The 24224-nt window shown below is 41.5% G+C and overlaps 1 pseudogene; it reads left to right on the forward strand.

The window, feature by feature from the left end:
* The first annotated feature begins 22600 nt into the window (after positions 1-22600).
* On the forward strand, positions 22601-24020 carry LOC118228158 (annotated as a pseudogene).
* Positions 24021-24224: the final 204 nt, after the last annotated feature.

The raw sequence follows: 24224 nt of genomic DNA on the forward strand, positions 1-24224 counted from the left end.
CTCTCTTGTAGACCTCTGACACTGCATGCTCTGGGTAACCGCTAGCCTCCTGCTTGTACTGGAGAAAAGTTTTCACGTAGTCAGAAAATAGCGTGTCTGAGCTTTGGGGGAAATGCCAAACCTTGTCTATAGTGACTACAGCATAACCCTTCTCAACAGCTTTCATCAGCTCGATGCTAACCCAGCATCCTGAAATCGATCTTTCTTCACCATTGTGGTGACAGAGTGTAATCAGATTTTCCTGTTCGGCGCATGTTCGACAGAGAGAGAACATTAAATTCCCATTACAACGATAGGGTAGGACAGGGTGGAGTAGCCCTCGCGGCGGTTGCACCGTTGCTTTGACCAAGCCGTAATAGTTTTCGAGAGGTTCAAAGTCCTTGAAAATTATCTGAGGGTGACCTATGGGATAGCTTTTCCTAGCCTGACAGTATGGGTATAAACTTGTGAAATCCAAATACCTGATTTGCTGATATGTAAGCATTTGTCCTACCACCAAAGAGGCTGTCTCTAAGGTTTCAATCGTGCCGGGTGTGTGTACGTAGCCATAAATTCGACAACGCTCGGATTGTTTTGTTTAGCACGCTTCCACGCGCATTCCCACATAACTTCAACCTAAAACCCATACGTCTTTGTAAGAGTTTCCAGTTTGTCATTAAAATGCTTTCTTAAAACCCCATATGGTATCTTGGACAACGGATGAGCGTGGTTTGGGTTATAACGGCACGCGTGACCATGATGCACACAACCATTAAATTCAAGAGCTATTCTCTCACCGTCTTTTTCGTAATAGCCGTCAACATAATATTTACCCACCATCATCTCACCGTGGGTCAGAGCGTGGTGCATATCTACATATCCGCTTTCCTTGACAAATTCTAACCATTCAATGGAAATGTTTGAATATGCTTTGTGTTGGTTAACGTAAGCATTGTTATGTGTCAGGGCTAGTGTGTCTTTGGGGAGAAAACGTGTCTTGTAGACAGCCATACAGCAGGACGCCAGCGTGGTGTGGTTAAACGGGTCAAGACCTGTACATTCTATAAATTTGTCGCAGTATTTTAAGCAAGCCTCTTTTAGCAGGACGACATCGTTTCTACCATAGGTGTACAGTTCTTTCTGGACGTGAAAAACACCGTCAGCGACTTCGTTGTACCACTTGTCAAATTCGGCCTTGTCCTTATCCGACATGGTCTCATAACCATAGTAATGTTTATCGGGGTAAGGGCCGCGGTAGCTGTCATTTAACGCAGCGGATGTTTTAGCAAGACGCATAGGGATGAATGAGTAGCTATCTATGTATCGCTGCTTAAAAAACACTCGTCGTACATGGAAATCAGCCTACACCCCATCATGGTGATTTTAGGTGTAATGCCCACTTTGGAAAAATGTTCCAGGAGAATAAAATTGTTAAACCCTGTGGCATTGTGCGCTATCCATGTATAACCTCTATACTTGGGGCATCTAAACTTGCTCAAAAGTTTTTCAATACAGTCACCCCCTTCAGCTGTAAACTCTTTGCCGTTAAATGTGATGGCACCGACAAAGTTGGCGCTGTGCTTGCCATTCTCAAACCGGGTCTCAAAGTCAAAGAAAATATAATTGGTTTCTGTTTTTTTTTTAAAGTGGTAGGTTGTATGTAACAATTATGTTCTGCATCTGGTGACAAATCTTCGCTGCAATGAATACAACGCCCCATAACACATTTGTGCGCTTTTGGGTTTTTCACACTAACATGGTAGCGTCTGTTACATTTCTTACAATACTTTGTAACATCGCATGGTGCCACTAACGCTCCTGACTCACCCGTGGAAACAGACTATTTGTGTTTATCAAAACAAAAGCCTGATTTGCAATACCTAGAACAATCATTTCAATATTTTGGCTTTCTAGGTTTCTTGTAACATTCGGAGTCATTGCACACATCACAACTGAACTTACAGCTGTGGTCTCGACAATTACTAAATCCTGCATAGCAAAACTGACAAACATGGCTCGTCTAGGAATGCCTTAAGATTCCATATCATATAATAATGACTGTCGTGAAGATACAACACCATCCTACGGTGTGGTGTGTCGCTTGTATGATATTTCTGCAACATGTTTGAACCCAATCTATAGAATACAACTATTTTAATCCCTAGTGCACCCTCAAACCTTGAAACCCTATTTTCTGTTGTATTGTATAACCGATGCGTGTGTGCAGGTCTGCTGCAACCTTCTTTAGTGTGTTGGCGGGTGCTTGAGGGTCCAGATAATGTGCGAGACAGACTGTGAAACACAGGTTGTTTGAAATGTTAAAAGGACAAAATAAATTCATTCTGTTTTTGCTCATCACTTCATTGTGCGCAAGGTCGCGTAGCTTTCTATACACACCACTGTTCTTACTCCATGTAATAGAAATTTTTAGCTCCAAGGTGTCATCAACCATGATTTGCGTGTTGCTCTGCATAACTCTTTCAATGACATCCAAGAAACGCTCAACTTCGTAACCATTTTCTGGAGACAACATCGCATTCACATCTGTAGCTAAGCTGGACCCTCTCAAGGTAATGTTAAAAACGCTGTTTTCCCCAGCTAAGGTTTGAGAAAACTCGACTATGTCACTCAGAGTGTTGTGTAAATATGCTACGTATGCAGCCATATCTGTGTCAGAGACCCCCCTGAAATTAAGCGGCCTGTGTAAAACCAGACAATTAAATCGAGGTCTTGCCACTATAGTATAATCGCCGACCACACCACCCTCTCTTGCCAATCTTTCTACATCTACACTGTCTAAACCACAATTAGATGACACGTCGGTGTGACCTCCCCCATTTTGCAGAGTATGTAGTGTGTTGTTGAAACTGGCGATATCATCAGACGTACGGTACATAGAAAAATCATTCATGAGACCATCTGTTAATATGTCATTGTCTTGAGCACTATCCTCAACATCTAACAACGCGTTAATGGTATGCAGAGTGTCATTGAACTCCGCAATAGACATAGTGTGTTCGCATTCGTCATCTGTGGTATCAAGCCTCCTACGTTTGGTTGTCTGTGACATTGTGGTATCTATTTTGTCTGTTAGTCACAAGAATTGTTTAAACTTTTAGTTTTTAATGAAATTAAATGCGTTCTGACAAACGTGATTGCGTAAAAGAAAAGAAAAAGAAGCTGCATGCACACAAGTTGGTCTAGTTAAAAGAGACCGTGGAACATCAACTAGGCCTACGGGAAATGTTTGAAAGTCGGCTTAAAATCTCTGACAAAGCACCCCAATCCACTTTACACAACGAGAAAACTTCACAGGTAATCTTTGTCTGATTATTCAACGTCGTTGTCAACTCATGGTATCTACGCTCCCATCTCAGATTGTCATCAACCAACCTCTGTACAACGTTCTTTATCTCAACAATATTCTCAGCCAACTTTTCAACAGTCTTGCACTGCCTCGCAAAAACAGACATGTTTCTGTCGAACCGATCTGGATAATGGTGGAGTTCGCCAATAACAGTGTCGTGATCATTGACTATATCAAAACATAAACGGTCATACCCTTGACGAGAATCTTCAGCAGGTTCTTGGTTGTTGCATAACCCAACAGCTTCAGAATCGTCCACAAATCTCCACACTGCGATGCGGTTGCCGTACACCGATTCCTCACCACAGTAGGCGCCGGTAGGCCTATATCGTTGTTCTCCTTCGAGCCCGTTTGTAGATCCCCAAAGCCAGCTTCGTCCCACAATTTAATTTGTGTATCCGTCCAGGCTTCGACGCAATCCAAATGGACGGCCGCAGTTTGGGGTGTCTGTTCACACTCTTCAAACAGTCCGGGTCTCCTAGCACGGTATCCTCTGTGTAAAAATCTGCAATTCGGTATAATAATAAATATTGTGGTTAGTTCAGTCCTAACAATCTAGATTTCTCTTTTTCATTCAGTAGCCTATACGTCGGCAAGGTGTGTAGGATTTGCTGAAATGAAATATAATATTCACAAATATGTTTGTCGTAATCTGTAATTTCCCCCGCCTGATGTCACCATCACACACAATAGCCTACATCTTTTAAACGACGATGATTAGTCTATAGCCTTTTTTATTTAGATTTTGATCTCACTTATGATGTTGTCCACCAACGAATTTGAACGCTTTGCCGAAACGCCGACCTCCGCATCTGTTGTCTTATGCACAGGGTCTTTCCGCTTGGAACCCTCTCCAACAGGCCTGTCCAATGATCGGCCTGAAAACTTCCTTGACACTCCTCACAGCGGTTGTTTGAACCACGGCGATGTGATGGATTCAACCAGATCTCGCAGACCTACTAAAACCGCATTCGCCAGCATTAGCAATACAGTTTATCACAGAAATGGATATTCTTGAAAAAGATAGGGTCATGCTTACCAAGTGGCGACTGTTCGGGTACACTTTGGTCACACAATACAGGCGTAATAATATCACCATACACTGAAAGGTATGATAAAACAGGTTTAATTAATAGCGAAATAACAACGTCGGCCAAAATGTTATTTTCTTTCATAGACTCAATTTTGACGATTGCATTACAAAAAGTGGACATAAAGCTAAATGCTGCAACACAAAATGTAATTATAAATAAAACAAAATCTGTAAGAACAAACAAATCAACTTACTCAAAGTGAAAGAATCCATCGTAGTGTTTTCAAGATGCGCTTGTCAGCAGGTCAACTCGGTAAATAACCACGCGGTACCCGGGTCAGTTTTATACACACCCTGCAGGTTAAATATATTTACCAATCATGTTTCGGTCATCAGCCATCGCGACATGTCCAGGCAACACGCAAATATATATAGTGTTATACAAATGTATAATGTCATAAATCTCACTGACAAACAGATGTCTCCTTTTAAACACTGTCTGGGGAGGTGTCAGAAATCTCACTGACAAACAGACCTGCCACTCAAACTGACCTTTCAATCAAACATATGGCGGTCAAAAACTGACCTGTCACTCAAACTGTCCTTTCAATTAAACTGACCTGTCACTCAAACTGACAGGGGGGTCATAAATCAATCATTTTGACAGAAAGTATAGGATAGATACTACTCATATGATAGCCCACTTGGAGTATGCCAAAAGGTACCTAAAGGACTCTCAGTCCATGTGAAACAAGATTCTCTGGCCTGATGAAACCAAGATTGAACTCTTTGGCCACAATGTGAAGTGTCATTTCTGTAGGAAGCCAGGCACCGCTCATCACCTGGTCAATAGCATCGCTACAGTGAAGCATGGTGGTGGCAGCATTATGCTATGGGGATGTTCAGCGGCAGGAACCAGGAGACAAGATCGAGGGAAAGATGAACGAAGCAAAGTACAGAGAGATCCTTGATGAAAACCTGCGCCAGAGCGCTCAGGACCTCAGACTGGGGCGAAGGTTCACCTTCCAACAGGACCCTAAGCACACAGCCAAGACAATGCAGGAGTGGCTTCGGGACAAGTCTGTGAATGTCCTTGAGTGGCCCAGCCAGAGCCTGGACTTGAACCCGATCGAACATCTCTGGAGAGACCTGAAACTAACTGTGCAGCAATGCTTCCCATCCAACCTGACAGAGCTTGAGAGGATCTGCAGAGAAGACTTGGAGAAATACCCCAAATACAGGTGTGCCTTGTAGCGTCATACCCAAGAAGACTCTAGGCTGCTATCGCTGCCAAAGGTGTCTCAACAAAGTACTGCATAAAGGGTACGCAGTACGGTCTGAATACTTATGTAAATGTGATATTTTGGTTTTTTATTTTTAATAAATACCTACCACACATGCTGTTTATATGTGTGTTGTCGCCCTTTGTAGTACAAATTGTCTTGATTGACAATTAATCTATCCAATAGGTAACAGAATAAGCTTTCTAACGATGTACGTCTAATTTTACTTTTGGAATAACGTTTTATAGCTCAACGTACCCAAAATTTTTCTGTCATTATCCACTCCTTACGCATTCACTCTGTGGTAGCAGTAAAAGACACTGCAGCTGGCGAAACTTTATTGAGTTTCATCAATTAGGCTATTGATTATATGATTATTCTTGAGAACTTCTGAGCATGGCTAAGGCATATGTTTGCTGATAGACCTAGCTGATATACTGATATCTGGAGAACTACAAGATTGATTATCTGTCGCTGTCTCTATCTACTGAACACAGATAAGATTTCATCGTCCATATGTAAATGTTACTCCTCAAAATATTTTGGTTATATACATTATTTTTGAAATTAAGTGTCTTTAAATTGGTTTGTGATATTTTATAATGAGGATATTTCACACTGTGACATAAGCATTTGTTGTTAGCTCACTATGTTAGTTCAAAAGAGAGGGTAATTCTGAGTGTTTAAGCTGAGAAATGTCACTGAAGCTCTTATGTACCATAAAAATATCTGTGGTAAATTTTAATACACTTCCCTACTAACGTAAACGTAGTAAAAACAACTGGTGTTGAAGCCAGGGAAGATACAGTTGATCTACGGACTCTGGTATTAATCAACCAATGGAAATATGGTGACAACATGACAATTTTGATTAACACCCGCCTCATTATAATATGGACAAAAAAATACAGAAATAAATAAATATGGAAATAGATGCAGAAATACCCATTTGTGTCACATTTTATCCATTATTTGATATATTTCTGCATACATTTATTTATCTTTTTATTTATTTTTCTTTAATTTATATTTATTTATTCATTCATTCATTTATTAATTCCTTTATTGTGTCATTTATTTATTTTTAATTTGGGTCCATTTTTGGTCCATAATAATGTGATTACGAGGCTAAATAATCCCTGTAAACATAAAAAGCACACAATTAATAAAAATTAAAAGCTTGTTAAAATTCTGGTATAGCCGTTGTGGCTGAAACGAAAACTGGAACAAAAACTATCATACACAGGTGGTCCCCATGGACCGTGTGAATACCAGTACAGTATCCATTTTCAGTATGTTGTACTTATGTTTTAACTGCTCAAAGTTAGTTACCTGTAGGCTAGCATTCCTGGTATCACAGTTAATTCACAAGGTAAACATGTGATGGAGATGTGATCAGTGCAGCTGCAAAAGAACACCACAACCCATGTCAATACAACCAAATGTTTAGTGTGTGTTTACCTGTTAAATAGACATAATAAAACAGCTGGTTAAACTTACACTTTTTAATTTTTGTTCAAAAATAACCACATAGGTTGGCTAGCTAGGATATCACAGCTAATTCACAAATGATAGAGACGTTATAGATGCTGCCATGTCAATGTGTATACAGAATTGGTCTGCCCGGCCCTGGGGTGTATACTACAAATAAAGCTTAACATACCCAGGGTTTCTTTGCATTAGCTGGCTTCACAAATCTAACAACTGGTATCACAAAGGTGGTTATCAACTTGCTCAGTGAGTACGGGCTTTGTTAATCAAGCTCTGTGCGTATTCCCATAAAAGTGGCTGTATCGGCAAAAATGAGCCTATAGCTGTACAGCATGGACCGTACTCAAGCAGCATATTTCTCACCTGAAGAAAAAACACTGCTATGGACAGACATAATAGACAAATATGAAGAACATAAAACAATTACAATGTAAAGAAGTGCCACCAAAGCTGGAGACAATGGTTTGCAAAAAGATTGCTAATAGTGTAAAGTTGTTAATTATTTCTAATGTGATAACTGCTCATTCTAGAGCTCCTAAACCAGAATATATTCAAAAGCTTGCATATGTAGCCTAGTGTAGCCTACTCCATCCGTTGACAGTCTATATCTTTCTTATTGGGATGGCAGGTATGCCATCCCGCCAAGTTACGCCGTGGCGGGGGCATGCCCCATACCTATACAGCACTGAGAGTTTGGCACTTTTCAGGGTTTCCCACAGAAATAACCACAACAGCCACAGACACTCAGCCCTTAAAAACATTAAATTCTGTACATTCTGACCCCATTTCAACAAACAGATTTCATAAACAACTTCACATGTCCACACAATAAAGCCCCAAACTAAGGGGATTTTGCGTTTTCTCCTTCTTCTTCTTCTTCTTCTCATTCTTATTTTTCCTGCCGCCTATCCCACTAATAACATGTCTCCCCATTGGACATTTTACCGACACCCGCCAAATCTTCACCTACATGACCCAATGAAAAACTCGCATACACACGCAAAATACCCATACCTTTTTACTCTGAAACATTTTCAGTACAAACAGCTAGTCCGTCTGTGGCCTAGTGGGTAAGGTTACAGTCTTGGGAACACAGGGTCCTAGGTTCAAGCCCAGCTAGGAACGCCTTTCTTTAAAGGAGTACCATGGTTATTTTCACACTTTCTCGGTTTTATGTGCCATTTGCACAAGAGGCATTGAAGAAACACAATGAGTAAAGTATTAAATATGTCCGTTCTGCATTTTTGGAGAAATATGCGTTTTAAATTTATCGTCCCATTTTCAACCGGTTGAGAAAGTTGTCAACTTGGTGCGTCACGAACACAGTAACCACTCCCCTTTCCACGTCCCGTAAACCCATGGATAACTCCAGACCCATAGTTTGCGCCGCTGGCTTACAGGCAAGACAATGCAAATATTTGACTAACGTTAGGTTCACTTAAATTAGAGTGCCTTTTAAGGACTATTAGATTATTTCTGGTTATATTCATTTAGCTAGCTAGCTAACGTTAGCTAGCTAGGTAGTTTGCTTTCATAAGGCAATGTTATCGATAACGTTAGCTAGCTAGTTTGCTTTTATGAGGATGTTATAGTTGTGCTTTTATCTTAACTTGGCTAGCTAGATAGCAAAAATTATAATTGGATATAAGTCAACGTCCTTACCTTAGCTATCTATCGATACTTCATATACTACTAAGCTAGCTAGCTTGTGAAAAGTCTCCCAAAAACAGCACGTATCATGGGGGTAGCTATGGTAACGGGGCACGGTCTGTCAATCATAGCTAACTGACAGTTCTCATTACCACGCCCAGACGGTTCGGGTGAACTTTTATAGTGGGAAATTTAGGCTTAGAAAAATACGTTTTAAAGTACATTGAAATGACTGAATAATAAAAAAATTATGCACATTTGTTGCCTAAAGACAACTAGGAAGTGTCACGTTCAACCACCATGTTACTCCTTTAACCTGCTTTTACCCTCACTAATAATTGTCTACTACTTCTCAATTATTGCTTTTGCACCATATCTACCAGCCGTTCCCCGAACGTATACACTGTATTATGACGTACCGTCTGCACGTTCAATTGTTAACTGGCTACAATATTGCAAAGCCATATGGATTCAACGGGAGCTCTTCTGCGCTTACTCGCCTGTGTTCTTCTTTAAAACCACGGACAGGTTTGCTAATGATATTTCACGCATTGCATAGCTATGTCATGGTGCTGCCCTAACAAAGTGACAGACTGGTAAACCTCCGGTTGAACGATTGAATCCCGCCTCGTCCTCAGGCAGATAATTTCCTCTTTTACACTAACGTTCTCTTACGCTTATATTTGCTTTACCAAAACTCACTCATGGCCACCCATATGCATTTCATGACGGCAAATGTATTCCTTTTATTAAAAAGTTACACCAGTTCACCGCTGTGCCATTTCTACTAACTACATTTCTTCACTTGGCTACCGTACTAAACCTTCTTATCAGCAAACGCCACGTTTCTACATTCATGTTACCTCGCCCTGTTCTCTATCTAGCCACATACAAACAATTACTACGTATGTACGTTCTGCAACTCCCCATTAAAACATTACATTTAAAATCATGATTCACTCATAATTATAACTACTAGTACTGAACATGAAAAAAACACAGCAGTGCAATAGATTTCACACGTTACTTAACCCTCCACTTTAACGGTTAGCGCTTTATAGCGACTGTTATATATATACCGTTCGATAAGGAATATAAGCTCGCTCATGGTCACTCCATTTACTTCGCACTATACTCCGTGATCATGTCAACCTTCACCTACATGCCCATTCTGCTAAAAACATATTGTTTCAACTACGCAATTTCATAATTTCATCCTAATTTCTCTCACACTGTTGTTATTTTCTCATATGCAAAGCCTGCTGGGACATATGCGTCTGCTCCTATTCTCCACTATCATGTTTTCCGGTTCTAGTTTAGCAAAACAGCGAAGAGGATTCCTACCTGCAGATAAGCCTATCAAAATGCCTTATAAACCTTACAAACACTAAAAGTGCATCTCCACGAAATAACAGACAACGGAGCAGGACAGAAGGATAAACCTTACAAACACTAAAAGTGCATCTCCACGAAATAACAGACAATGGAGCAGGACAAAAGGCTACACAAGTTGCGACCTAGGGAGTTATAATTCTACGGGCTTGCTGATTCTTTTGTCAGTCAAGGCTCGTTGGATGGACGTCAAATCCGTGAGTACATACACTGGCCATATTTCATCTGCGTTTCTGATGCGTTTACGCTTACGCCACCGCACCCTTTCTCACAGCCACTGTTTTATATATATAGTAAACCGAAACTGCTGAACGGTACACGCTAATCAGACTGTACAAATTCACACAACGATAGCCATAATCCACAACCGTTTCTTACAGGGTCGCATTTCTCACTCATAATAAAACGCTTTGCAAAAATGATATCTCATAAAAAACACGTTTTCAACGTACAAAAATGCCAAGTTACTCAAAAGTATTGGTATCAAAATGACGCTAAGTTACGGTACTACAAACAATATAGGCTATCTTGCCTCACCGAAATGACATAAGATGTATTTCAAAGCAATGCTACCCAATATTTCCTCAGTTCTTTCAAGTCACTTGACCCTGTGTTTTGTAATCTTACCATTTTACAATGTCATGCAAACTTTGTGTCAGATCAAAGAGTCAAATATTTCGAATTGCCTCATGGAACACATTGAAATTAATGTACAAAACTGCTGCTGAGTAACTACAGGAAGCATATTTCTCCAGAAAGCATGTTTATACTTGCTTCTGAACTGAATTTGAGTACATGTGCAAGTTATTGTATATTTGCTACGTACAATAAATACTGCATGTAAAATAAATATTGTACATACATACATAGAGAACTTCTTTATCCCCATGGGGACATTTCCCTCGCAGCATGTTACATTCACATTTACGAACACACACTTATACCAAGAAACATACTATCATTCACGCAACAGAAAGGCTGGGCAGCGAAATACATACATACCAATACAAATTGGACATATACACACCTATTCAATCAATCTTGACTGTGAGAGAGCCATCCACACATATGTTTGGCCTGTCCATGTAGTGCATGCTTATACACAGGGCCAAGTGACTTGAAAGAACTGAGGAAATATTGAGTAACTTGGCATTTTTGTACGTTGAAAATGTGTTTTTTATGAGATAGTGTATACACCATAGAGTGGAGAAAGCCAGCAAATTAATTCAGTCTCTAAATAATCAGGTGTGCCAAATAAGGGTTGAAATGAAAAGCTACAGGACGGTAGATCTCCAGGAACAGGGTTGGACAGCCCTGATGCAGAATGTGCGCATTGTATGCATGCAGAATATTTTCAGATCAAAATTTTTTATACACCATTTAGGTTTTATACAGTTAATAAAGTACTTCATAAAGTTGTACATTTATACAGATGTGTTCATGCATTTTGTTAGATGAGTTTGTTACTGATAAAACCAGTATGCATCATACTGAAAAGTAAAGAGATTTTGTAATAGAGTAAATACTAAAACATAATAAAGGAAATTATAAATATGTTTATTTGAATTTTTAAACCACACATTTGTTATTAAAAATCAGACCCATTCATTATTTATTAGCATACTGAATAATAATACAAATATTTTGAGTATGTTCTTAGATGGTCACCGATATAAAATGGGATCATCTCCTTCACTGAACATGGTCAAAATATAAAATCTGTAAAACATGACATTACGCCACATTTGGTCCCAGAAAAGACGACCAGGTAAAACAAGCCAGTTCTATTTGGCTCCAGATTGGAAAAGATCTGGATTTCAGTCAAAAGCAGCCAATCAAATATTTAAGCATAATAAAAGAAATTATGAATATGTTAATTTGAAAATTTAAAATACAATACTGTGTCATGGTCTTTATTTGACAGTAAATGCAGTAAATAAGGTTGCACATTTTAATAATCCTATGCCAGCATACTAGTTCATGGATGGATAGGATGTAGAAAAACTTAGGGCCACAATGAGGCTAGAGCTGGGATTGGCAATGAGTCTTGCTTTTATACTGCTTACATGAAATCAAAGAGCTTTAGTTCTTAAAGGGTATAATGCCACCAAACATTTTAGGGCATGAATGACCCCAACAAGAAAGGGTTGATTTTATTATTCATCATCAAAATGTTTTAATCTCCCCAACCATCTAGACCTTTCTTGTAAAATCATTTAATAATGAAACATTTGGAACTGTATAGATATTGTATAGACTTGTACACTGAATAATACATAATGGCTGGTACCATCTCAGATCATGGACACACTGTATTATGTTCCATTCCTTTAGAGAAGAATGTGCAGTTGTAAATTATTTGTTTTCAGTGATTGCTTTGCTGAGGTAGGCTACTTGAATGCACAAAGCAATTTCCTTTCAAGGTCAATAAAGGATATATCTATCCATCTAATCCAGTCTTGGAAAAGAAAAAGCATAAAGAACTTCCACATGAGATTGAAGAGCGGAGATAGAAATTTTGTTTTCCGTTTATGTTGTAATTTAGTCAGTATGTACATTGCTTGTCATGGAAAGCAAGCAATTAACTGGGAGTGAACCACACAGTTTCCATCTTGCATGTCAGTCTTTCACCACCTTGTGATATCTCTGCTCCATGTGTTTCTCTTTATTTAAACTGAAATATATTGTCCATATGATCATGTATTTCATTTAGTTCCTATATTTCCAAGAATACTTTATTTATAAAGGAATAGTGAAAATCTATTAATTTTCATGCTTAAACAAAAAATAATCTAGTGTGGTTATTTGTGCTCATACAGCACATGTATTATTTGTGCATTTGTATAAACTAGAGTGGTGTTACAGCCCTGCCCTTTTGGGCTCCGCCTGGTTCTCATTTTCTCCATTTCTCCAGGTGTAAGTGCCCAGTTGATTGCCTTGATGAGCATATATGGACCACCCCTCCTGAGTTTGCCTGTTGCTCTCCCTGTCACCAGCACCTTTTCTTTAGTTTTTTCTGTTTCACTTCTGCACTACACCTAAATTTACCCTGACTGCATCACAGTTTTACTTTGAATAAGGTCACATACTGATCAGCCATTTCTAAGCCATTTCTAAGGCTCTGGGACTTCACCAAATCACCGTGAGAGCCATTATCTCCAAACGTAGAATACTTGGAACAGTGGAGAATCTTCCCAGGAGTGGCCAGCCAGCCCAAATTTCTCCATGGGTGTAGTGAATACTCATCCAGGAAGTCACTGAATATCCAAGAAGAACATCCAAAACACTGCAGGCCTTTAGAACCTCACCTATGTTCAATGTTCATGACCTCAATAAGAAACAGACTGGGAAAAAATTCATGGGAGAGTAGCAAGGTAGAAACCACTGCTAACCAAGAGAAACATCAATGCTCATCTTACATTTTCAACAAAGCACCTGGATGATCCTCAAGGCTTTTGGGATCTGTTCTATGGACAAATGAATCAAAAGTGAAACCTTTTGGATGACATGGGTCCCAATATGCCTGGCGTAAAGCAAATACAGCATTCACAGTAAGAACATCAGATCAACAGCCAAACATGGTGGTGGTAGTGAGATGGTGTGGAATGCTTTGCTGCCTTGAGGCCTGGACGATTTCCCATTATTGAAAGAACCATGAATTTCACTCTGTATCAAACAATTCTTAAGGAGAATGTCTGGTACATCTGTCCTTGAGCTTAAGTTGAGGCATAATTGGGTTATCCAGTAGGACAATGATCCATAACACAGAAGCAAGTCTACATCTGACTGGTTGAAAAGAAACAAAATTTAAGTTTTGGAGTGGCCTAGTCAAAGTTCTGACTTGGACCCAATAGAGGTGCTGTAGCCGGATCTGAAACAGTTCATGCTTGAAAACCTACTGGTTTGTCTGAATTAAAGCAGTTCTGCAAAGAGAGGGCGAAAATTCCTCCACAGTGATGTGAAAGACTGTTATGTTCTGGTATGTTTCGATCTCTCTCTCTCTATCTTGGGCCTCCCTCCTGCTGCCATTCGCCATCAACCCGTCAATCATCATTACCCTGCTTTGTCCCGATCCTGTTTTACCCAGAGGAAGGTTATCCCAGTTCAAAAACCCACCAGTCACATCTGGAAGGGAGAACGCCATCCAGCCATTCATTCCGTCTATGTTCTTGATTCGTGCTTGTCGCTGTGATTTCGTATGTATTCCTTCCTACCCGTTTGTTGGTTAGCTGTGTATGTGTTTTCCCTTTGTCTTACCCTGGTGTTGTCCCGTTGTCAGCCACGCCGAGACTGGGATATGTAAGAGAAAGGCCTCTATACATTAACACGTAGGGTGGATATATATAAATGTCTAGACACACTAGAATAGGAGTGGTTGCCAACCCTTGTATTTAGGTTTGGTTAGCTAGAGTAGGTAGTTAGGCTTTTGTTTAGTATTTCTAGGTAGACAGTCTTCTCCTGCTTTTTGTTGAAGCTAGCTTTGTTTGGTTTTGTTATTTTCTTTCCTTTGGCAACACTCGTGGTTCCAGTCTTCGGTTGTGTGTAAAGCCTGTATATATTGGTTTCTTTTGTAAATAGCACCTATTTCACTACTGTCACTTTTTTTCACAACTAAACACTTGTTATTACGGCGTGGTGTTGTTATTTCTTCCCCCATCCGCTCATCCTACACTTTCCATCTCCCGGTAATCCTATCCCTAAAATACCCCTGGACTACCGGGTCGTAACACATTAATTTGGTGCTCGTTCGGGATACGTTTGTGGTGAAGAATAATATTGTAATGAGTGTAGTTGCTATAGTGTTGTGTGTATTAGTTTGAAAAAAAAGATTTAAAATAACTTATTGAACAACCCGAACGAACGAATTCAAGTTGTCAGTACGCAAGATGGAAATTGAGGTAGAGACGCAAGTTAAACTGCAGCAGTTGGAAATGCAGAATGCTACTGCGCAGCCAGCTTCTGTACTTTCAGCAGGTACGTCCCTACCACAAACTTTCGGGAACACATATGATGTCAGAAGACATGTAGCCCTTCCTCCTTTCAGGGAAACTGAGATGAATGCATATTTTAGCACTTTTGAGCGACTCGCTGTTGCGCTCCAGTGGCCGAGAGAAATATGGACCACACTGTTGCAGTGCAAGTTTACTGGCAAAGCGCAGGAGGTGATTGCTACTCTGTCTTTTGAGGACAGTTTAGATTATGATGTTGTTAAAGCTACGGTGCTTAGGGCATATGAACTGGTGCCGGAGGCATACAGGCAAACGTTCAGGAACCATAAAAAAATTAATCTCAGTCTTTTGTTGAATTTGCTCAGGAGAAAGGAATTCCTTTTAAAAAATGGTGCACCGCTAGTAAGGCTACGGACTATGATTCGCTCCGTGAACTAATTTTGCTGGAGGAATTTAAAGTGTGCACCTGAGCGCGTGGTATATTTGAACGAGCAAAAAGTTATGTCATTGAGCAAGGCTGCTGTGTTTGCGGATGAATTCTCACTTACACATAAAACATGTTTGAGTCCACCCGTAGTGAGAAGCCTGCTGTTCAGACTGACCCGCCAGTTCTGACTCAAACCAAGCACTCAAAGTCATCACCCACACGCTCCAGAGATAGTCAAGAGTGTTTTTATTGTCACAAAGTTGGTCACCGCGTTGCTGATTGCTTTGCCCTTAAATGCAAGACTTCACAGGATCCCAATCAGTCAAAACCTGTGGGGTTTGTTACAACAGTTTCCCAGATTGCCCAGTCTTTTGGTAGCCACGACCCCAAAGCTGATGATGGCTACGATGCCTTTACTTTTGACAGGTTTGTATCTCTGACCGGAGAGCCGGAAGACAAGATCTTCGGATCTTGTAGTACAGGCATTTTGTGAGAGAAATGGGATGAACCTTGCACAAATTGCAACAGAACATCTGACAAATGTTTATTAATCATAAAAGTCTCCTCTATAACATATAAAAAGTCCTAAGTGGTCTAAAGTATTTTTCAAAGGTGTTTCTTAACCATACCCTGGTACCACTTTTTTTCTTCCTAAAATAATATTTTAAAGCAACATCACTATATTAGTATACTTGTATACAAGGCAACATAAATTGGCACTGATCCATATAAATGTTGGCATTGATTAACATAAATTTAAAACAAAATTATTTAAATATCGCTTAAAATATCACTTTTATATTACTTTCAAAATATTTGTGACTGCCAAATTGGCACTAATCAACATAAATGTTGGCACTGATGAACATAAACTTAAACATGTTAAAGTTACAATCTCGAAGATTTCCATTTCGTTCTCTTTGGCGGTACCAATGGCGAGAAGCGGTAATTGCAGGTGTGTTTTTGGACCTCACTTCCCATAGATCCAACCGGATCCAACCAGTGTCGCCTGTGTGACGTCAGTCAGTTGGCACCTGGGCCGCGCCAACTATAACACTATTTACTGAATAAAAAATGGTTGTTATAAAAGTAACTTTATGTACATACTCATTCGTTGTCTAACATTAGGCTAACTTAAACTGTCTTTACACTGCCGAGCCAGGTTAAAATGCTGTAGCAGACCTGGGGTAGAATTAGTGATGATCAATTTACACAAACGTTCTTTATCTTTTTGCCCGGTATAAACATCATTACACTGCAGAGAAGAATTAACGGGATTCGCTGTGGCTCGTGCAATTATGTATCTCGTGCACAATAAACAGTCTTTTTCGTGAATGATTGTTGTGTGATATTTTTGAAACAACTGCCTTGCAACAACTGCTCTGGTGTTTCTGGTTTTGCTAGCTAAACTGTTCGAGAATAAAGCTGAATTGGGTGTTAAATTAGCAATCAGAACAAGAAAAATAAAACAAAAAAGGAGATTTCATCAAAAAAGGGCACCAAGGCTGAAGGAACATATGAGGAAACGTAATAACATAATAACAACGCTAATCCATACTGCCGTATTCTTTTATTTAGTTTTCTCCGGCTTGACATCTTTACACAGAAATCAGACCTGGCTCTGCTCCACCTATATCCCGGCTTTATTCCGATCATTATAATATATTGATGAACTTGATGGCAATGTAAATAACGGGAACGTTAAGGCCAGTTCAGATCAATGATTCGCAACGAGACAAAACGGTTTTAGAATGTTGCAGAGAAAATTGCAACGGTGTGAACTGGTTAGTAGCAGAGCCGTTGCCTGCCCTGGGGTCTCAGAACACCCACCTTGTCAAATCGCTAAGTGCAGTTTTAGAACATTTACAATCAGACGTCTTGGAATTTTGCAAGTTGCATCCAGTCTCGTTGCGAATCATTGATCTGAACTGGCCTTGAACTAGCTACACTGCCATGTTGCAGCAAGGTAGCATTGCATTCGAAAGACAGTTTGCGAGGTCAGTACCGGTCGGTAGCGTTAGCTAGCGTTTTTTCTGATTGTTAGCTGACATTAGATTGTGTTAATTACATTAGCTAGCTAGCTAACGCAATGTTACCTGATATGAGAGATGGATATTGTGCGTAACGTTGTCTAAACTAATGTTGTCTTTCTTGACATGGTCCGGTAGCTAGCGTTAGCTGTGCAAATAGTATAATTTAGTAATGTTACATTGTCATCAAATGTAATACGAAATCTATATCAACAAATAATATGACCTCTCATGTTACACAAAAACTTTTTAGGGTTCCATAACCACCCCCCCCCCCCCCCCCCCTTCTCTGTTATTGTAATGCTAGCAGACACCGGAAAAAACAGCACACTGCTCACACACAAGTGAGCTGAAGAGCGAGCCTGTTGCGTTAGCTCCGCCTACCCTCTCTGGCGGACCAAGCACTGATGGGTGATGGAAAACGTGTCACTAACTATGCGCCGCTTGTGATATTTTCCCGGGAATGTCGCCACAGACACCCAGTTCTTTAATCATAAATTATTATAATAATAATAATATAAATTCATATAATAATAGGCTCAATCACCATTGTGTTACCTAGTTCGGCAATAGATAGTGACTTAACAGACATTTATTTTAATGAAAATCTTCAAGATTATTACTTTAACTTTTAAGTAAAACTTAAACATTGCTGGTCATCATCAGTGTAAGTTGTCTGGCTCATCTTCATCATCTTCATCGTCATAACATGTAGTCTGAGATGAATTTGCACACCCCAATCCTTTGCAGTTGCTACATGCAACAGAGCACTCAATGTCATGCTTCTTGCATGTCACTGCAGTTGTTCCACGACTTTCTTCCCTGTGGAACAGGATTGGAACTCTCCCCACCATGGACACGTCACTTGGGGTGACCTTTGCTCTGAGGATGGGATTGCTGGTCTTGGTAGCTGGTGTTCTGGCAGCAATCATCCCCATGCCATGGAAGGTGTTGTTGCCATCCAAGGTTCCAATGTTGTGGTCCATATTGTCTGCAGTATATTGGACAAACCCACCAGAGAAGCCAGGAATGTCAGTTCCATGCGACATCACAGCATTACTCACAAACCTGTGCACCTCCTGGTACGAGCAGCAGAATTCAAGCTGGTGAAGAGTATCAATTAGGAAGCGTGATGCAAAGTGGTGGTGGAGCTGGACCCCAAGCCCAATCTGCAGTAGCACCAGAATAACTCTTGGTCTGGTTGCCTACATGATTGTCTGTCCAATGGAGGCAGTTTTCATGCCAATGTTTTTGCCCAAAAGCAACCCTTTCAGTTGAACCCTGAGGCTTTCTGGAAGAAAGTTGTTGGCATCCTCTTCAGACTTTAGTGAGTCACAGTCAGGATATACTGTACATCATGGGATGTTTCCACCGATTTGATGTCATCTTTGATAAGTTTGGCAGCAGTTGCAATTATCCTCTTCTTCTCTGTTTTGGGATCAGCTTCCCTGCAAACATAAAAGTCCTGAAGGATTGCTTTGGCTGTGCTCCTGAAGGAGGTGGAGGAGCACCTTCGTCAAGTCCACAGTGACCCCAGAAGGGAGGACAGCTTGGAGGAGATGGAGAAACTCATCAAACCAGGTGAACCAACTATCCCCTTCGGAGTAGAGGAACCAAGCTGGCAGGAAGTCAACAACTTTCTCAAGAAGGCCAGAGGAAAATCAGCCCCAGGGCCAAATGGCATTCCGTACAAGGTGTATAATACTGTGAAAGGTTCAGGAGACGACTCTGGAAGTTACATGGAGGAAGAACTGGAGGTGGGCATTGTCACTGGGTGCACAATCTCAGTGATTCTGTTTTCCGCAGCGATGAACCTTTTCGTCAAGTCAGCAGAGAAGTTACGTCGGGGTGCAGTACTGGCAAGCGGCATCCAACAGGCGCCCATCAGGGCATTCATGGACGACCTCACCATCACAGCGAAATCAGTACCTGAAAGGATATGGATTTTGGAGGACTTGGTTGAGCTCACCGATTGGGCAAGGATGGAGTTCAAACCTGCAAAATCCAGAAGCTTGGTACTGAGGAGGGGGCGTGTCCAGGATTGGTTTCTCTTTAACCCCTTAGTGCACATGCCAATTTAGGGGGTACCCTATTTAAAGCTTTATAACTCCAGATGTGAACATCACAGAGACTTGAAAAATGGCTTAAATGAAGCAAGTCATTTGTACAATTTACAATACTAACGCAGATTAGTTTATATTCATAATTTTGGAAGAAATAAAGTGCCACAAATGCAATTGTCTAGACAAAAAATCAAAAATTAATTTGCACTTTTTTAGTTTGCAATGAAATGCTGAGAGATTGCATATATACAGCAGGTTAAACTATACATGTGCTGGATCAAAAACTTATTGACCACAAGTTCATAAAATCTAAGGGTGGATATGTAGAACTACTATAGATGTATAAAGCAAAAACTAAGCAGTGTACCCAGCATCTCCAAATCTATCCAAAATGTCTAAATTATGCATTGCTGTGAATCACAACATATTCACGTATTTCACCACAAATCAAATCTTTTGACTCAAGAAAATCACTGTTGCATCATTTTCAAGTCAGAATTACAAGCTTTCAGTCCATACAGTGGTCTAAAATATCTAGGGGTCCAGAAACAGATCCAAAATCTCTCCAAAATTAAATAAAATGCTTTTTGTTCATTATAAAGCATATAAATGGCCCCTTATGAAGTTTTAAGATGGAACATTGCTATCAGGTTAAATAATAATGTGTAATTTGTTAAGAACCGGTCTCGGACTGGACCCAAACGCAGGACTCAGAGGCAGCAGTAGATAGAATACAAAAGGGGTTTATTTGGGTACAGACAGAGGCAGTAGGAACCAGGGGTGACTTGGGACAGGAACCGTGAGGGTAGGTGCAGAGGTCCGGGATCCGGCTTGGCGTGGCGCTGAGCAGGCTGTGGCAGGAAGCCAGGCAGGCTTGGAGCAGGGCTGTGGGGTTTTGTGGGGAGGTCCGAAATCCGGCGGGGCGCTGAACGGAATACCTCCGGTGTCAGTGGCGGAGCTGGGCTGGAGACTGGGAGGCCGGCGAAGGACGGGCCGAATCGGGAGGATAGAGCTGGGGAGGTAACTGGGGAGAACAGGGGAACACGGAACAAGACGCCACGCAGACAATACGTAAGCACGACAGATAGGGGAACACTGAACAAGGTACATGAACAAACAATCTGTGGCCAAGGAAACAGTGCGAGGTGAGGAAACCGAGGAAGGTGCAGAGAAAACGGGGTATAGAAAATAGTGCTAGGCTAGGTTTTAACGAGGTAGCAAGGTGTGACGCTGGGCAACAAATCAACGATCTGGCAAAGACAGAAACAAAAAGTGTGGCTTTATAGTCTAGTGCAGATTGGAATTAATCAGGGAGGGTGTGAGGAATGCGACCTGAACGAGTGTGCAAATTACTGAGGGCTGGAAGTGATTAGGGAGTGCATGGGGAAAGATCACGCCCACCCTGTGGGGAAAAGCAAAGACGTGGTGAGGAACAAGGCACGCGGAACAGAAATAACCGGAACACAAGGGAAACCATAAGACAACCGAAACACGGGGGCATGACATAATTAACTCTTGTATGTATTTATATACTTTGTACTCTCGTATGTTTTCTTGTATGGGGATGGGACGACGACATGAAAACAATTTTCAACCGTCCACCACGTTTTGGCAATGCACCAACTCTCACATCATCACTGTTGCATGCTTCACAAAAAATATTACACTACTAACTAATGCTTACATTACAGTGTGAAATATCCACATTATATAATACCACTAACCTATTTAAAGACATTCAATTTCAAAAATAACGTATATAACCGAAGTATTTTGAGCAGTAATACTTACATAGAAATGATGAAATCTTATCTGTTTTCAGTAGATGGAGACAGAGACAGGAAATCAATGATATAGTTCTATCCACTCCTGTCTTACACCAGAAAACTATGTCAGCTAGGTCTATCAGCAAACATATGGCTTAGCTATGCTCAGAAGTCCTCAATAATAATAGTATTTTCCAAGAAATTTCGAAAAATCGCTGACAAGGTTTCGTTAGCAGCGTCTTTGTTTTACTGCTACCACATGAATGCGTAATTGAATGCGATGATAAGAAAATTTCTGGTTACGCTGACCTATAAAATGCTATTCCAAAAGCAAAATTAGACATGTTATACATCGTTAGAAAGCTTATACTCTTACCTACTGAATAAATGAATTGTCAATCAAGCCAGACTGTACTAAAAAGGGCGACGACGCCATAAACAACAGGCGTGGTATTACGCACAGCTATTTTGGAAGGTACCTAGGCATCACACATGCGCGTATATTTCCCAAACGGATTGTCCAAGACAATATATGACCACTCAGTCTCGAAAGGGACATCTTTATGCGTAAAACAATGGTAAGGTTATATATTTACTCAATATTTAGTCCCAGATATTGACTGTAGAATGACATGGTATCATTTAAAAAAACTTTTTCTCGTTTATTTCATCATTCAGTGAGCAGCGTTTTCACTGCTGTCTAGGCATATCTTAGGGCTATTGTCGGGTTTATCTTGTTACTATGCCGGAATACGATTTTTTAGTGGAGAAATAATATTTTTATGAATGCCAAGATAGACAATATTAATCATAATGTCAAGGGTGGGGGGTGATTTCTAGGTGAGACTGCAGAGAGGGGGTGCGTGTTAAATGAACGACCAGAGCGACAATGGAGGCACTGTGAAACTCCGTATTCGGCATACTTGTCGTGTATCATCTACTAATGAAACTAAAACAATGCGTTTCTGTTTTTAACTCATACTTTGGTTGCAGTAGCACCGAATGTCTGAGTTTAGTAATCTCGGCACGCCGGCATGCCGACCACTAGGGGCTTTGCGCTAAGAGGCTAAGATCAGAGAGGACATCATCCCAACAGTCCAAGAGAAACCAGTGAAGAGCTTGGGGAAGTGGTACAGGGCAGACTTCAACGACATTCAGAGTGTTTAGGAGATGCTCATTCAAGCTGATACCTGGATGGCATCTCTGGAGAAGAGCGACCTACTCAGCAAGTATAAGGCCTGGGGATACCAACACGGGGAGCTTCCCAGACTGCTCTGGCCACTGCTTGTTTACAAGGTACCCGTCTCCACTGTTGAGGGGCTGGAGAGGAAGATGAACATCTACCTGAGGAGATGGCTGGGCGTCCCGAGAAGCCTCTGCTCCATTGGCCTGTACAGCACTGCAGCTGCCAGTAACATCCGTGGTTGAGGAGTACAAGGCAATAAAAACACGGCAGGCCATGATGCTGCAAGACAGTAAAGACGCAAGAGTACGTCAGGCAGACATTGAGATCAGAACAGGTCGCAAGTAGTCAGCCAGCAGAGCACTGAAGGGAGGTGGAGGATCGCCTGCATCATGCCGACACCGTTGGGTCAGTAGCCCAAGGCAGGCTAGGTCTGGGTTGCACCATTAGGGCAAGCTGGAATAAGGCTAACCTGAAGGAGCGGCGTGGCATGGTGCAGAGGGAGGTCCGCAAGGCAGAGGAGGAAAGCCGACATGTCAAGGCTGTAGCCATGAACAAGCAGGGCAGCTGGACGAGGTGGGAGAGTGTGCGAGAGAGGGCACTGACCTGGCAGGGCATCTGGAGCATGGAAGGACACCAGATCAAGTTTCTGTTGTGTTCTGTGTATGATGTCCTGCCTACTCCATCAAATCTCCATATATGGGGGTTAGCAGAGACCCCAGCTGCATTCTCTGTGGAAGGCCAGCCAACCTTGAGCATGTCCTCTCCTCGTGTCGGTCAAGTCTGGCGGATGGGAAATTCCAGTGGCGACACGACCAGATTCTAACTCAGTTGGCTGCTGGTGTGAAGCAGGCAAGAAAGAAGCCAAAACGACAACTCTCTAAGGGCCCTCGTTTCATCCACTTTCTCAGGTCAGGGGAGAGTGCAGCAGCAGAGATGAGGAGCAAAGGGGTCCTCGCCACGGCAAGCGACTGGGAGATGCGGGCGGACCTTAAGAAGCAGCTCAAATTTCCAGAGGAGATAACCCACACTAGCCTCAGACCTGACATTGTCCTCTGGTCCAAAGGTACCAAGCAGGTGGTTCTAATCGAGCTTACAGTACCCTGGGAAGAGAGGATGGAGGAGGCACACGAGCGCAAGCTTAGGAAATATCAGGCCCTCATCTTCGAGAGCCAACGGAACGGATTGAAGGCCTGGAACTTGCTGGTGGAAGTCGGCTGCAGGGGCTTCGCAGGGCAGTCGCTCTGGAGAGCTCTTGGGCTGCTTGGGATTGAAGGCCCGGCTAGGAAGCGGCTAGTAGCAAATATCACCAAGCAGGCAAAGGCGGCATCCCGGTGGATCTGGATAAAGCAGAATGAGAGGTGGCAGAGCCAACCTGGTGACGGGCTAACAACATCATGGAGTTGAGTGGTGGACAGCGGGGGTGGTACCAGGACGCTGGGTCTACCGTCGAGCCCCCCCGAGATGTCATGGGCTTAAATTGACGTAACATCGAAGAACTGGGGTGCCCATTTGAAAACCTGCAGAAGCCACTCAACTCAGCCCCAATTTGGAGGAGGGTGCCTTGAGGGAGGAAAAGGAGAGAGCGATGCCACTGGCTCACAGATGGCA

The sequence above is a fragment of the Anguilla anguilla genome, chromosome 5 (assembly GCF_013347855.1).
Source record: "Anguilla anguilla isolate fAngAng1 chromosome 5, fAngAng1.pri, whole genome shotgun sequence".
Lineage (NCBI taxonomy): Eukaryota > Metazoa > Chordata > Actinopteri > Anguilliformes > Anguillidae > Anguilla > Anguilla anguilla.